The sequence below is a fragment of the Eleutherodactylus coqui genome, chromosome 8 (genome assembly GCF_035609145.1).
Source record: "Eleutherodactylus coqui strain aEleCoq1 chromosome 8, aEleCoq1.hap1, whole genome shotgun sequence".
Lineage (NCBI taxonomy): Eukaryota > Metazoa > Chordata > Amphibia > Anura > Eleutherodactylidae > Eleutherodactylus > Eleutherodactylus coqui.
In genome coordinates this window covers 141,141,221-141,158,505 of record NC_089844.1, presented here as the reverse complement: position 1 = coordinate 141,158,505, position 17,285 = coordinate 141,141,221, and positions in this window count along the sequence as shown.

The window sequence follows — 17,285 nt, the reverse complement described above, 5'->3', positions numbered from 1 at the left end:
TGATTGTAGCAGTAGTCTGATAGCTTTATATACAACATAATAGCGTTAGAGTAACAATAACATAATAGTAGTAATAGTGATGGAATAATAATAGTAGAATGATAAAACTAGTGATATTATAACAATAGTGATAGGAAAACAGTGTAATAATACTAGCGATATAATAAAAGTATATAGTGGAAATAAACAACCTTAGAAATATATCCTGTGTGTCCTCTCGTTTATACTAGTAAGAAAGAAATGTGTGAGATTTGGGTAAAAGGGGCCTTTTTATCTAGAAACAGCGCCACTCTTGTTAATATGTTGCATCTGGTATCACAGCTCATGCCCAGTCAGACCCATTATTCCCATCTCATACAAAATCTATTAAGAGAACTTGTCCCCTCCTATAAGCACCATAAACTAAGATACATGCTTATAGGTCAGGTCCGGCGGAGTCCGGGGATGTAATGTATATACTCCCCATTCCCGCGCTGTCACACGCTCGACTGTTCTCTATGGGAGTGCGCACACAGACTGAATGAAGAGTCACGCTGATAGATGGAGCATTGACTTCCCGGGGAGCCTGGTAAGTATAAACATTACATCCCGGGACTCCGCAGGACCTGTCCTACAAGCATCATACTTAGTTTATGGTTCTTATAGAAGGTGACAGCTACCCTTTAATTCTACAAGGTCCACATAGAAGTTACAGCTCCTGTTTAGTTCTACACTAATTTAACCGTATAAACATTTCCATTTGTAACATTTATGAAATCTTTAATTCCTTGTAGATGGGGCCCCGTGTAGGAATCTCAGTAGGGCCACTTAACTCCAATTACCTTCATTCCCTGTCAGCATTTAAGGCTGGATGGAAAAGCATCATAATCAGCGCTTTTCTATCCAGCTATAAAGACTGACAGGGATGGAAACCATGCGAAATACAGACCAAAGAGGTCTCCTCCTCCTCACATATTGAGCCGTATGGTTCTGTCCTGGCTCCATCCTGGTTTCAGTCCCTATACAGCATTCTGCACCGAAGACGGAAACCTGGGGTGGAGCCAGAGCTGGACAGGAAATGCTACATGAAAACAACTTAAGGCCTCAAGTCCATGGGCGGGTCGGATTCCACATGCGGAAGCCCACAGCGAAATCTGAACCTACCCCCAGCCGGCGACCCTGCATATCTGTGCCTGTCTTCTTTTTTCTGCACTGTAGATGTGTGCAGAACTGCTGGCCACGCACATGCGCAATATAGTTTTGGGGTTTTTTTTACTCCTGCTTTGCTGCGGACGGGCCACAGATTGGACGGCTTCCATTGCATGTGTATATTGAAGTGTGGGTGCCCTGTGCAGATTCCGCAAATCAAATCTGCCTGTGGACATTAGGCCTAAAGGTATCTTTACATGGGTGATTAATTGATTATCACTCAAATCGTCGATGCAAAGAGCGATTTGGGGCGATGGTAGCCCCATGTATACTCGACCACCAACAGGTCACTGAGCAAGAAATTGCTCACCTCTTGGAGTCACGTAAAAACCAAGCAACTGTCGGCCCGTGTAAATGGGCGGTCATTTCTCCTCCATACTTTCAAAAAAATCCTGAATTTTCTTTCCCCATTCACATAGCTGGCCGAGTGTTTTTTGTGTGTGACAAGCTGCATTTTTCATTGATACTAATTAAAATCCCATAGAATGTTTTGAAGAACTCTTAAAAATTTGCAAGTAAAAAAAGGGGTTTAGGCCCCCTGTCCACGGACGATGCCCGGGAGCAGGAGCCGCAGACAAATCTCCGCCGGTCAGCCTATCTGACAGAATCGTGGCAATTCGCAGCATGCTGTAAATTGCCGGCCGCAAGTGGAGAATCGCAATGATTCTCTGCTCATGGACACGGGGCCGGCGCTTTCCATAACAATGCTTTGGAAAGCTTCAGACGACGTGATTCGCTGGCAATTTACTGACTGCGAAATCAGATCCGTGGACAGGGGGCCTTAAAGTTGAAGTCATATACCCAACTGAATAAATCATCGGGTTGCATCAGAAGCGGGTCTGTTTGACATAAAGCCTACTTGATCGGTTTTGGAATAAGCTTGGTAGAATGTTTCTGAGTCGTGTGGCCAAAATCTTGGCAAAAAATGTTATATCAGAATTTAATAAAGAAATGGGCTTACAATTTCCAGGAATAGCGTGCGGTTGAGGCAAGACTGCTGGCAGATTTTTTATAATGAAAGTACTAACCACCAATTGTTTGTGAGTGAGGGAGTTACATGCTCCATCCGTGATCACATGACTGTGACAACATCAAAGATCCGTCATGGAGAGTAAGTTACATGCTCCGCCCCTGATCACATAATAGTGACATCATCACAGGTCCTTCAATTTTGACCAACTCCAACCCTTATCACAGGTCCTTCAGTGAGTTACATGTGATGATGTCATTCACTATATTATAAGTGGCACATTGTGTCACCAGAAACACTGGGACTATAAATAATACTAAGAACTATTATTCATTAGATAGACCATCCGATCCCAGGGATTTGTTTAGATGGACTCCAAGTATCGTTGATGTCATTTAAATGGAAGTATATCTCCAAATTTTTCTGAGTTTCTATTGAGAAGTTTATATTAAGTGGGAAATGATTAAATCTCCAAGGGGATGACGAGGGTAGATTACATTCCTCTTTAATACATAATGATATAGGGGCATGGTCTTACCAAAACATGGTATCTATGTTGGAGGACAGCATTTTCTGCAGTAGCCATTTATCTAGCATACAGTAATCAATGCATAAATATATTTTATGGGGGTGTGAGAAGAAAGAATAGTCTCATTCATTAGCATGTTGCATTCTCCAGACGTCGTACAAGTCATCTTTGAAAATTAGATCTTGTGAATCTTGAGTTGTATGAGTTGGATATGTGACCCTTTTGGGGACAATATTAAAATCTCCACAGATTATTGCAGCACCTTGTTTAATACTAGACATTTGAGGTACGGGGGTGAGCATTAGCAGAAGAAAAAACATAAGATTTAGGCTTAAGCTTTGCCTCGGGTAGAGAGGGACAAATATTGAATTTCACGTTACGTGTCTTGAAGAAGAGAAGGGGAAAAAAAGATCACACAAGTTCCTCGAAATGTCAAACATGGCAGAAACAATTGAGTGACTATTGTGTGTTTTCAAACAGAGGTTTTGGAGACATGTTTTTGAGGAACTTTAGACCATTCCTGACTAAGGGAGGGAGGCCGTTTTCTTGGTGTGGTCTTGGAGTCTTACCTGGGTGTGGTAATAGACCATTTGGCGAACATGGGTTCCGCTTCCTTAGGAGAAGAGGTATTGTGTATAATTCCTTTTCTGAGAATCAGGAAGCCCCATTTGTAGGGTATTTCTTCTTCTCTTAGAAATGTTGTAAATTTTCAGATTCTCTGCCTCTAGCTAGTGTGGCAGGTGATGGGTCTGAAAAAAGGGAGATCTGCTGGAAGGGGTCTAGAAGGATTTTGTTTGAGCCTTTAGGCAGGGTTCACACAGCGCAAATTTGCCGCGGTTTTCAGTCCGGAATTTCACTGCGGCAAATCCGCCTGTGGACGCTAATCCCGGGATTAGCCAGCCATGTGGACGAGATTTTTTCAAAAATCTTGTCCACATGGAATGGCCAATCCGTTGTGGCAAAGCTGGCAGAAGCCAGCACTGCGGTGCGGATCCCCTGGCCGCAGCATGTCAATTTTTTTCCCCGCTGCGGTAGCGCTCTCCTTTATAGGAGCGCCAGCTGCAAGCAAAAGCATGCGAGCAAGCCGCTCCAAAACCCACGGCTAAGTGCCGCAGGTTTTGAAGCAGCACTTTCCCGTTGGAAATCTTGCGCTTTTTTTGCTGCGGCCAAACTGCAAGATTTCTGGCGGGATTCCGCCCTGTGAGATCCCAGCTTTAGGAGAACTTCCTTGCGATTGGAAAAAATCTGACCTTGTGAGTACATCTCTGGGTGCTCCTGCAGGTATAGTTTTAGGTTTGGGTACTCTATGAACTCTGTCAATCAGGAGGTCGGATTGTTGAGCATCAGGAACAAAAGCGGCGAAGAGATCTGTGAGGAATTCTATGAGCTGAGAGTCATTAACGGTTTCTGGAATGTTTCTGAATCTTCTATTATTCCTCCTCGATCTATCCTCCAAGTCTGCAGCTTCAATGTTATTGCTGCAATGTCATTCTGTGCCTCATTGTGAGCATCACTAGTGTGTTGTGAGCCGTCACAAAATCCTCCATCTTCTCCTCAAGGTGTGAAGAACGTTCACCTATGGCCATGATATCGCTGTGAATAGAGGAAATGGTTTCTCAATTATCTTTTGAATGGTGTCTTTAAGATCATGAAACATAGCTTTTAGTGTCTCAGGTGAAATATGTTCTGCTGCTGCAGCGTTCCGTAGGGTGACCCCGGACACAGGGCGTACGTTGAGGAGCTGGGAAGTCAAGATGGACACTGGTCATAGTGAACCATACTCCCTCCCAGAGGGATGCACATAGCCAGGGCAGCGCTGGGCCTTTTCCGGGCACCCCTCGGAAAGAGATGGCCAGATAACTTTGAGAACAGGTATATGGGTTGTCACTGGTGACGCCACCGTTTCATTATCCACCGGAATGACCCTTGGCAGTAAATAATTGAGCTGCAGACTGGAATGACGTACCTCAGGTCCCTGGGAACGGTCAGGGCTTGGCAGAACTTTACTTCATATAAACACTGAATGAAAGGCACAGTTTACACAGAACGGATGTGCAGACAAACAACAATATTATAGCAGTTCTAGATGGTGATCCCTAGGCATAGGATGGCCGTGTAGGAACAGCAGAATTAAAGTACCTCTATGGGTCATCCCGAGGCACAGGAGGCCGCGTAGGAACAGCAGAATTAAAGTACCTCTGCACAGGGACTTGGCCTTAACTTGCCACCAACACGCTCATGCTCTCTCTCTCTTGGGGCTAACTACGGCACGATCACTAGCATACAGATATTCGGGAACGGCTCTTCCTTCTCCATTCTTCACCACATGGGAGTTGAAGGTACTCCTATGTGGCTGGCACTCTCAAAATACAACTCTCAGAATTGAAGAACCAAGCAGAACCCCTGTCAAAACTCCAAGCACTCATATTTATATCTTCACTCTCACCACGGGACAAGACAAATTGATATGTTGCAAGCATCTCCCCGTTTGCTGCAGCTGTTCAATACACATAACAGAATGACAAGACACTTTTGCACAGCGCACCTACAAAAGACATTACATGTATGACACTTATGGAGGGCCAGCAACATAGACTTCTGGCCACTACACTTCTTTCTTCGTTAAACAAGGTAGAGGATTTATGTTCCATAAGGAAGGAAATGTGTGGTGGAGTGGAGTTTGTCCTCATATCTTGGGAGGAGGGAGAGGAAGAGCTAGCATCTTGAGGTCTAATGTCTTGCTTAGGTAAGGTGTTCTGGGTCTCTTTGTTTGCTATGCTTGAGGTGTAGAAGACGACCCGACAGTCAGTGTTGTCTGCTCCCTGTTGTGGGTTGGCTGCAGCTACAATAAAATATGTCAATTTAGGAGGTCTAGCGCCTCTCTTTTTGTTTCTTGTTATCTTTGTCATTATTATGTCTAAAATAGGGTATGAAAAGAAACCGCTACCCCAGAGAGTCAGACTGGCAAACTTGGAGGAGAAGGAACCCCTGCTTGAACTGTTTATAACATAGTGCTTTAGATCATTATGAAAAGTGTCCCTAGATTATATATGGAAATGTAGATTCATTCATTTATACCAGATGGTGGCGGTGGTGGCTCATAAAATAGAAAAGAAAGTGTATGAAAAGCAGGCCTCCTGTAGAGATAGCTTGTAGCGCAGTCCCAAACAAATTTAGGGCTTTCCGGGTCTCCTGAATCCTATTATGGGGCACCAACAGGCTGTGGGAAGTCGGGGATGGCCAGGATCCCCTGCCTTATTGCTGAAGTGCAGCCTGGTGTAGTAAGATCAGCATCCTCCAGTGAAGGAGAATCCCCAGCGAGGATATGCTGCTGACACGGTGCAGTGAGCAGAAGGGTGCAGGTAGCCTGAGTGGAGGTGCTAGCTTTTGCGTGGTCAATGATGGTGTCTACTCCGTCTCTGGGAACAACTCATGCAGTATACAGATTGTAATAAACTTCTGTATGTTTAAGGGGCTTGTCAATTCGTGATGCCAGTACCTTTTGAAGGTGGACTTATGTTGATGTCGTACGAATGATGAGACAAATCCACAGTGCATTAGGGGTAACCCGAAGGTACACAGTTTACTCAACACTTTGTAAAACAGTCTCTTGAATAATGCACTTTGCAGATTTTGACACAGTAGTAACTTGTACAGTCTTCCTGTAGGTAACAGTAGCATACAACCACTACTGACTCCTTGCTTTGCTTGGATAAATGAACCCACCAGTCTGTTATCTGGGATTATACTCCGGAAGGTTCTTTTTTTTTTTTGACTAACAGTATGGAGGGACTAGTGCCGGGCCGACTACACTTCCATTTTCTCTTAGTTTTACGAAGAAGTTTACACTTCGCAGGTTTTTCCTTCCTGTACTCTACTCCTTTCAGTGTTTCCGGTCACTTTCTTTCACCTCCCAACCTCCGGTAACGGTTTAGTCGCGGCAGCTCATCTTTCTGCCTCCTGTCTCCTTCATCTCCAACGACACACTCCCCCTTCCTGTAGTTTTCCCGAACTTTTCTTTCTCTCTCTGACTCCTACACCCTGCTCACTTTCCCGGACTTGACTCGTCTCCTCCATCTCCACCAATCAGGGAATTTACTAATAGACAGTCAATCAGGATGAGCTGTTGCCGGGCAGACTATTTTCTAACCCGAAGTGTAGAGAAAAACGTCTTACTCCCACAGGATGCCTCCTATGTCTCCCTAGGAGCTCATAGTATGAATGTTTGGGATTTGTTACCTGTTTGTCTACCCTGTAGGACCCTCTGTGTCACTACAGTGGTACTATAGCACTGTCTCAGCGCGGCACTGCCTGAACTTCAGCAGGTCTCCCGCCTGTAGCAGGGAGCACAGGTGCTCCAGCGAACAGCGCTACCACCCTTGCAGCATTTCCTAAGCGTTGGCAGTCCGGAGTGACACTGCCAGAGTCGCCAGAAGTGGAGGGAGGAGGCCCCGATTCCACTTGCGGAGATCAGCGGGCAGCGGCAACCCCTGAGGATGACCCCCGCAAGCTCACCTCAGTAGCTGGAGGGTGGAGCTGAAGAATGTGGCCTGAACTGTGTGCCCAGATGGACTCACGGCTTTTGTGACCTTTGTTGCAAAGCTCCTCTCGCGTGTCAGTTGAGCTCACACGCATATCCCCGACTTAAAATCTTGTTTTAGGGGCATACAAACCGCAGCAAAAATAACATGCTTTATTATGGGGGTCAGTAGGATTATGATAATACCACATTTATTTACAGATTTTTTTTCTTGTACTACTTTATAGATTTTTTGTTGCCATCTTCTGCATCTTCTGACTGGCATGACTGGAGCACATGTGTCTTTCTGATCGCTTTTTATTATATTTTTACTTGGAAACAGGGTGACCAAAAGAGTGCAACTCTGGTGTTATGTTTTGGGGTTGTTTTTTGTTTTGACATTTTTATTATAATTATAGGAAAAGTTTTTTTGTTTGTTTGTTTTTTTACTTTGCGTGTCCTTTATTTTTTACGATAAAACTTTTTTCTTGGATTGATTTGAATGGGAGTGAAGACTTTAATTACACTCCCAGCTCTGACCACCGATGCAGCTAACCCAAATCACATCTCAACTTCCAAGGAGGACATATATATGAGCAGACAGAAGCTAGTCCAAAGAACAATTAGTGAACAACCGTATTTTACAATTTTCGGCCGTAGTGTAAATCAAAGATTACGTGGTTCTGTTTACGATACTTGAGCAGCATTTGCAGTTCTTCTTGATACATCTAAGGCCGGCTGTCCACGGGCGATGCGGTATATCTAATAAATAGGCTGACCACGGAGAATCGGGGCAAATCAAAGCATGCTGCGAATTGCCCGCTGCGAGCGGAGAATCGCAATGATTATCCACTCGTGGACAGGTGCTGCGCTTTCCATAGCAATGCTATGTGTGGATGAGCTTGACAAAGGCCAACATGGCCGAAACGTTGCCTGCATGTTTCTTGTGATGGAAAAATAAAACCTTTTGGATATTGAAATTGCACCTTGGATGCTGCTGGAGCTTTTTCTTTCAAGGTATCCACTGTGGAGAAGCCGATGTGGCCAAGCCACGCAGAAATTGATATGCCGGAATTCAAAGCCGCGACATGACAATTGTACCGCCGTTTCCGCAGCAGCCTCTCTCCTCTCTATGGGAAGAGTTGGCCACTGTGTAATACAGGCGGTGAAGCTGCTTTAAAACCCATGCTGATTGGCGGGAGGTTTGAATCTGCATTTCTGCCGCGGAAATCTCGCAGTATTTCTATGCGGACCTACTGTGGTCATACCGTGATATTTGTGCCCCGTGTGACCGCAGCCTTAAGTGATTTTGCCTTCCAAACGGTGATACGTGGCTCAGGCGGGATGACATCTACCAAGTGTGGGTCCTGTAGGAGGACTGGCCAGCGTTTCTTGAGTATTTCCCGGATGGCGGAGTGCGAGGGATTATACGTTGTGACGAGGCTGAGGCTAAATCCCTGGAGGTCCTGCTCATCTGCTCCTCTTTTCTTCAATCTGGTTGGGTTTCATTAGTTGCCTCAGTAAATGTAGTGAATGCTGATGATACCAGGCTATATGGGGATTCCTTTTGTCTGAGCCTCTCCTTTATAGTGTTACTTTGAAAGATGAAGTTCTCATTTTTTGTGCAATTCCGTCTTTGTTTAACAAAATATTTATTGGTTTTATATTCCGGACTAGCGCTGTGGGGAGCCTCACTGCCCCTCTTCTCTGTTACCAGGTCACATGTCCAAACGCTGCCAGCGCTTCTAGATGGTAAGTCATCATCATCTCCCTCGACTTCTCATAGAAGAAGCGTGATTTTTAGCCTGATGATGGATTTTATGGGGTCTTTATCTCTAATCCCTGGAGGTCGGCTGCAGCCCTTCTGGGCAGATTTTATACTGATTCTACCATTACCAGCAATATTTTTAATGTGTGCGTTTAATATAGGACTATAATTTTAATTAGAAAGTGAATAAAGTAATTTACCAATTGCGCCATTTTACCAAAACCAACTCTGTTTGATAAAGGAGGACTTTCAATGTCAGACTTTACATTCGTCTGTACAGGGAGGGGCAGCTTCCTCTTCCCTTGAAAATTGAATATATGTTGTTTAACGTTTTTTGTTTGCTTTTTATCCTGGTGGTGGCGCTGCAGAGGTAGTAATTTCATCTTCCTTATTTGCATAAATTACTCAGAAGAGCTTGCATGGCCTTATAAGTCTCCTTACCTTCTAGGTGTCCCCACACCTCTTTTTGATGTTTTTGTCAGCTCCGTTGAAATGAGTGGAGCAACGACTACACATGCTCAGGCAGTGCGCCATTCGTTTAGAGGTATACTAGAGCTGATCTGTGGCAGCTGGGATTAGGATAAGAAAGAGTTAAGGAAAGAAAGATGGTGGGTGTTGTTAAAAGGAGGGCGGAAGTATACCTATTTTAGGGCAGGCATACTGTGCCTATGTAAGGCCTTCTTCACATGGGCGGATTTGCATTGTGAAATCCGGAGTGGGATTCCGCCTCCAGATTCCACAGCAAATCCAGCCCAAAGTGATGCTATGGCAAAATGCGATTTTCTGTTCACGGGTGAGAAATCGCAGCATGCTGCGATTTTTGTGTGGGCTACGCACGTCCAGCTTCCATTAAAGTCAATGGAAGCTGTCTGTCCCACTGCACTTCAACAGTGAGCACTGTGGAAGTATCGTGGGATCCGTGTCATCACACAGCGCCAGTGGCTACTGCGCATGTGCGACGGAATACCAGGCAACACATTTACAGCACTGAACAGAAGCCACCAGACAGGTATGCAGGAGTCACCGGCTGGGCACGGGGTCGAACTCCACTGCGGGAATCCCGAATGCAGTGTCCGACCCGCCTAATACTGTACTGGGAAGGAGGCCTAATACTGTAGTGAAGTGTAACCAATCAGCTTGTATTTTGGTAACAAAGGAATGTCTTTGTGTTGATTGTCTAAGAGAGGATGTTGGCATTTGTTGTTGGTTCGGTCTTATGGAGATTCCAACTGAACCCATGCACTGGTGCAATAAAGTGTCTGTGCTTTCAGAAGAAACACCCTGGGTATGGTTGGACTCTACAACAGATCCACCGTCTGCCACAAAGGTTGTCTTATAAAATATATATATATATTATTTAGGGGTTCTGGTGCTGTATTCATGTTATGAGCTTGGTTCTGTGGCTGTTTTTATGTAATCGGCTTGGTAATGCTACTTTATTTGTTATGAGCTTTTTCTGGTACTGTATTTATGTAATTAGATTGGTTCTGGTGCCATATTTATGCTATGAGCTGGGATCTAATGCTGTATTCATGTTAGAGGTTGGCTCTGATGCTGTGTTTATGGTATGAACTTGGCTGTGGTGCTGTATTTATGGTATAAACATGGTTTTGGTGCTGTATTTGTAAACGGGTAAAAGGTGTAAAGACAGTGGGGGTGCTGACTACTCTAGGCTAAACCACGTCCACCCACGGTTGTCCTTGGCTGCAGTGATGTGTGTGGCCGTGGTTTGGTTGGGTGCGGCAGCTGCACTGTGTACTCCCACCCTAAGGATATATTCACATGTAGTGGATTTGCTGTGGCCGTGGTCTGGCTGGATGCGGCAGCTGCACTGTGTATTGCCATCCTAAGGATATATTCACATGTAGTGGATTTGTGTGGCCGTGGTTTGGCTGGGTGCGGCAGCTGCACTGTGTATTGCCATCCTAAGGATATATTCTCATGTAGTGGATTTGTGTGGCCGTGGTTTGGCTGGGTGCGGCAGCTGCACTGTGTACTCCCACCCTAAGGATATATTCACATGTAGTGGATTTGCTGTGGCCGTGGTCTGGCTGGGTGCGGCAGCTGCACTGTGTATTGCCATCCTAAGGATATATTCACATGTAGTGGATTTGTGTGGCCGTGGTTTGGCTGGGTGCGGCTGCTGCACTGTGTATTGCCATCCTAAGGATATATTCTCATGTAGTGGATTTGTGTGGCCGTGGTTTGGCTGGGTGCGGCAGCTGCACTGTATATTCCCATCCTAAGGATATATTCACATGTATTGGATTTGCTGTGGCTGTGGTTTGGCTGGGTGCGGCAGCTGCACGGTGTACTCCCATCCTAAGGATATATTCACATGTCGTGGATTTGCTGTGGCCGTGGTTTGGCTGGGTGCGGGAGCTGCACTGTGTATTGCCATCCTAAGGATATATTCACATGTAGTGGATTACCTGTGACCGTGGTTTGGCTGGGTGCGGCAGCTGCACTGTGTATTGCCATCCTAAGGATATATTCACATGTAGTGGATTACCTGTGGCCGTGGTTTGGCTGGGTGCGGCAGCTGCACTGTGTATTGCCATCCTAAGGATATATTCACATGTAGTGGATTTCCTGTGGCCGTGGTTTGGCTGGGTGCGGCAGCTGCACTGTGTATTGCCATCCTAAGGATATATTCACATGTAGTGGATTTCCTGTGGCCGTGGTTTGGCTGGGTGCGGCAGCTGCACTGTGTATTGCCATCCTAAGGATAAATTCACATGTAGTGGATTTGCTGTGGCCGTGGTTTGGCTGGGTGCGGCAGCTGCACTGTGTATTGCCATCCTAAGGATATATTCACATGTAGTGGATTTGCTGTGGCCGTGGTTTGGCTGGGTGCGGCAGTTGCACTATGTATTGCCATCCTAAGGATATATTCACATGTCGTGGATTTGCTGTGGCCGTGGTTTGGCTGGGTGTGGCAGCTGCACTATGTATTCCCGTCCTAAGGATATATTCACATGTAGTGGATTTGTGTGGATCTTTAACCTTGGAAAAATTTACAGAAAATCGGCACCAAAAATCTCCATCTTTTGGTGCAGATCTTGACACCGATTTGGGTGCAGATCTGCAATAGATGTAACGCCTTCAGTTAACCCCTTAGTGACGAAGCCTGTTTGCGCCTTAGTGACGGAGCCAAATTTTGAAAATCTGACATGTGTCACTTTACATAGCATAACTCCATAAAGGCTTTACATATCCAAGTGATTCTGACATTGTTTTTTTGCCACATGTACTTCATATAGATGGAAAAAATAGACTGATAGTATTTAGGAATATTTATTAAAAGTGCCAATATTGGGAAAATTTTGAAAAAATTGTCATTTTTTTCACATTTTCAACTGTAATTACGCAAATATGTGCAAACATACTGTACAAATTTTTGCTAATGTATATATTTCCATCAGTTTACTTTATTCTGGATGCACATGTGAAAAAATTTTGTGTTTTTTTTTTTTTTTTTTTTTTTTTTTTAACCATTTAGGAGACGTACAAATTTAACATTACTTTTCAGCATTTCGAGGAACATTTTGTTTTCCTACACCAAGCCAAGATTGGAAAGGCTCATGAGTGTCAAAATAATAGATATCCCCACAAATGACCCCATTTTAAAAACTACACCCCTTAATGTATTGACTGAAGGGGGTCATGAGTATTTTGACCCCACAGTTTTTTCAGGAATTAATTTAATTTAAAGGAGAAAAAGTAAAATTTCATATTTTTGCAAATATGTTATTTTAAAGACATATTTTTTTCCTATAGTTTACATGAAAATGAGGATTTACACCCCAAAATAGATACTCCCATTTGTCCCGTGTTCAGAAACATACCCATTGTGGCCCTAATCATATGTCTCGATGCACAACGGGGCCCAAAATGAAAGGAGTAGTCAGTGTCTTTCAGAACAGAAATTTTGCTTGAAGTCCTTTTTGGCCCCGTAGCACACATGTAGAGTTTTTGAGTGCCCAAAACCATAGAAAACCCCCACAAATGACCCATTTTGAAAACTAGACCCCTTAACGAATTTATCTAGGGGTGTACTGCATATTTTGACCCCATAGTTTTTGAATGAATTCAAGCAAAGCAAAAGGGAAAAATTGGGATTTTCATTTTTGTGGCAATTCTGTCATTTTAAAAACAGCTTTTTTTGTACAGCACACACATGAATGAAGCCTTGCACCCCAAAATGGATCCCCCTGTTTGTCCTGTTTTTATAAATATACCCAATGTGCCCCTAATCTTATGTCTGGATGCACAACGGGGCCCAAAATGAAAGAAGTAATTGGTGGCTTTCAGAACATAGATTTTGCTTGAAGTCCTTTTAGGCCCCATAGCACACATGTAGAGTTCTTGAGCGGCCAAAACCATAGAGAGCCCCCACAAATGACCCCATTTTGAAAACTAGACTCCTTAACGAATTTATATAGGGGTGTACTGCGTATTTTGATCCCACAGTTATTGAATGAATTCAAGCAAAGCAAAAGGAAAAAAATGGGATTTTCGTTTTTTTTGGCAATTCTGTCATTTTAAAAACAGCTTTTTTTGGACAGCACACATATGAATGAAGACTTGCACCCCAAAATGGAAACCCCTGTTTGTGCTGTTTTCAGAAACATACCCATTGTGGCCCTTATATTATGTCTGCATGCACAGTGGGGCCCAAAATGAAAGGAGTAGTCGGTGGCTTTTAGAACATAAATTTTCCTTGAAGGCCTTTTATGCCCCATAGCACACTTGTAGAGCTCTTGAGTGGCCAAAACCATAGAGTGAACTGGATCATATTTTCCTCCAGCAGGTTTCAGGGTATTCTGTAGCTTCCTAATTGTATAGTGTGCACACATAATGAAAGAAACCAATCGCACACAAGTAATCAGCCTTGAATCTCAACCAGGTCTCTCTGGAGTTATAATCCCCAGAGCCCTAATTTATTGAAACACATAATACCTGCCCTTTATGGGCGTTTAACAGATTACATCAGTAACGTATACATTTTCTTATTCGCTGGGTCATATAGAATTCCCCGCCTCCCTCCCCACCTTCTCTCAAGTCCAGTGTAGTGTGGACTTTGTCCTCTCAGCATGCGGTCTCAGTGTACATGGCAGTCTTTGTTTGAGAAGTTTCTGTGTGGGGGGAAGTTTTGGTATAGGGGAGGTAGAGCTGGGGAAACACACAGTATAGGAATGTGATTTAACTCTTTCCTTATGCAGTAGAGCTTTATATTAGGCTGAAGTTATAAAACACACATCTTTCACCATGCCATTGTCCAGCAATTACCATAATGAGATTATGTAGCCATTTGCCTCTATAGAGTTAAATCGCTACAGCTGCGTAATACTTCTAGTTTAGTACAAATCAATAGACCTTTTACGCTAACTAATCATCATGTCTACTACAAGAGAACCCCCCCAAATGACCCCATTTTGAAAACTAGACCCCTTAACGCGTTCATCTGGGGGTGTACTGTGTATTTTTACCCTACAATTTTTGAATAGATCTAAGCAAAGCAGTAGGAAAAATTATGATTTTCATTTTTTGGGCAATTGCATCAATTTAAAACAGGTTTTTTTTGAACAGCACACATATAAATGAAGACTTTCACCCCAAAATGGATACCCCTGTTTGTCCCGTGTTCAGAAACATACCCATTGTGGCCCTAATAGACTTACAGGACACATGGCTAGGCCTACAATGAAAGGAATACCCGTCAGATTTCAGGGTACAACTGAATAAATTCCAGGCCCCATTGCCCACTTATAGAGCCATTGAGCGGCCAAAACGATAAAGAACCCCCACAAATGACCCCATTTTGAAAACTAGACCCCTTAACAAATACATCTAGGGGTGTACTGCGTATTTTGACCCCACAGTATTTTTGTACAGTTGTGGGGGGTCTGGAACGCAGACCGAAATGCGAATGTTGCCTGTAACCAAATTAAGAGGAAATATTATATAGAGATCTCATAGAGAACCATAATAAGCCACTACACAGACTGTCTAGTGATATCAGTATGAGTTCTGTTTATTGTTGTACATTGCTAGTTTATATGCAAGTTGTAAAGAAGGCGTTTCCAAATGTTAACTGATACCTAGTTTCTTATTTAGTTACAATGTACCTTTGGTGACCAACCCCTCATTCCAACAGGTTACAACATGACTGTAAATTAAAAAAAAGCTTATCAACTAAGCTGTTTGAAGTAGACATAAAAACAGTTACATGTGATAATAAAGGTCGACTCCTGGCTGTCTAAATACCTTGTCTCTTGACTACTGGCTGAGTACTTTTGTTAATTACATTTCTTGTCAGACAAGAAAGGTAATCTTCAAAGTCCATCAACAATTTGCACATCAAAAGAGAGGGCATTGTTTTTAGTTTACACATAAACAAAACTGGTTTCAGCCACCTACTTGGGGTCAGTACATTGTTAGTAAGTTGGGATTCAGTAAGATAGCTGAATAAAATCTAATTAATCATACATTTAGTATTCTAAAATCAATATTCAAATAAACGCTTGAATATACCTTTTTACATAGGATTCTATATCCAAATTCTACTAGCAACTTCCGGAATGTTTTACATATAATACATAACATTATATAACCAAATAACTAATGTCACATTTATTACACTGTTTCCTTATCTTTCTTATGTTAGGTTATTAAAAATATTGATTGACCCCTATCACAGTGTACATAGGAATGAAGACGTTCACCCCAAACGTGTCCCGTGTTCAAAAACATACCCATTGTGGCCCTCTTCTACTTACAGGAAACATGGCAAGGCCTGTAATGGAGGGAACACCCGTTGAATTGCAGGGCACAACTGAATAAATTCCAGGCCGCATTGCTCATTTGTATGGAATAAAAATTGACTCCCTAAAAATATCCCCCCCCCCCCCGCCTCTCCGTGCCCTTTTCGGCGTTCCCCAAATCTTAGATAAAAGTAATAATGCGAACTGTGTGATATTTCTGAAGACAGGGGTAATTACAGAGGTTGGTTGGAATGGACCCATGGTGCCATAAAACCGGGTATCTTCCCTCCTCTCATGCTTTTTGGGGGTCATTTCTTGACCTCAGTGGTCGGTATGGGGTGTACAAAGTGGGGTTCCGTGAGTCTCCGTAAGCTTGATGAGGTGCGGCGGTCTCACGCAGAAGACGCTCAACAAGCTGCTCCTGGAACTGCAGGAAGGTGAGCGTTCCCGGGGCTTCTTGTAAATTGCGTATTACAGGTAGCGGTCTGAATAACGCCGGGCTCATGCAGCCGTAGGTGGAACCCTCTTGCGGAGGCCCGCAGCGGATCCCATCTGTGAGCTCAGCTGTGACCCTGCGTAAGGCCGCGTAATGTACTGCGCATAAATGCGCACTTACACGGGCGGTCATGCGCAGTACACCTTTTTTTTTGTTTGTATTTCCCGCACCGTCGCTTAGCGATGACGCGGGTACCCGCAGCCCGTACACAATGTAGTAGCATATCGATTGGATAGCGCCAATCGCATTGCCGGGGGGACTGCCCGCAGCCCGGGATGACAGCTCCATGCTGTCGGCTACCTGCGGGCACCGACAGCATGGAGCTGTCACTTCCAGAGCCTGAGGGGCATTAATCCTAAGAGGACGCATATTTCTACATAGTTTCCCGATGGGGCCGTCACTAAGGGGTTAAAGGGGTGAAATCTGCTGTGGATATGCACCAAAATACGCATCAAAATCCACAGAAAATGGTACAGAAAATCCACACCAAATCGGCCGTGTGTGAGCAGACCCCAAGGTGGGCCGCTGCTCATGGGCCGGTGCTCTGTGCTTGGCCGGCCAGCCCCTGCTGAGCAGAATAGTCACACGGGCTCTCGGCTCGGGCCCCTTTCTACAATTTGCTTTGGGTCTCTTCAATGCGTTTTCTTCCTACTTAAAGCAGCGGCAGCGTTTAGCGCTGCTTATGTTATTCGCCCGTTTCTGTATCACTTGGTTTATTTCAGAGGAAACAGGAATTCCGTCTTGTTGTTCTTCCCTATTGGACAGATATGGATCGGTGTTTGTCCAGTAAGATAAAATATGCGGAATCCAAAACCTCAAACATGATGACGTCCGGCTGTAATGTCACCTGCGACATGTCCGTATGACGGATACGGATTGTGGGCGTGTTATAATAGGCGCGTCTCAGACCAGCCTTAGGCCGGTGTCACACCAGCGGAAGAGGATTTGCGTGTGCATTCGTGCGTGCAAAAAAAACACGCAACGATGCCCGCAGCCAATGAAACGGCCAATCAGTGTAATGAGGTCACGATGTGCTCTTTTCTTTTGC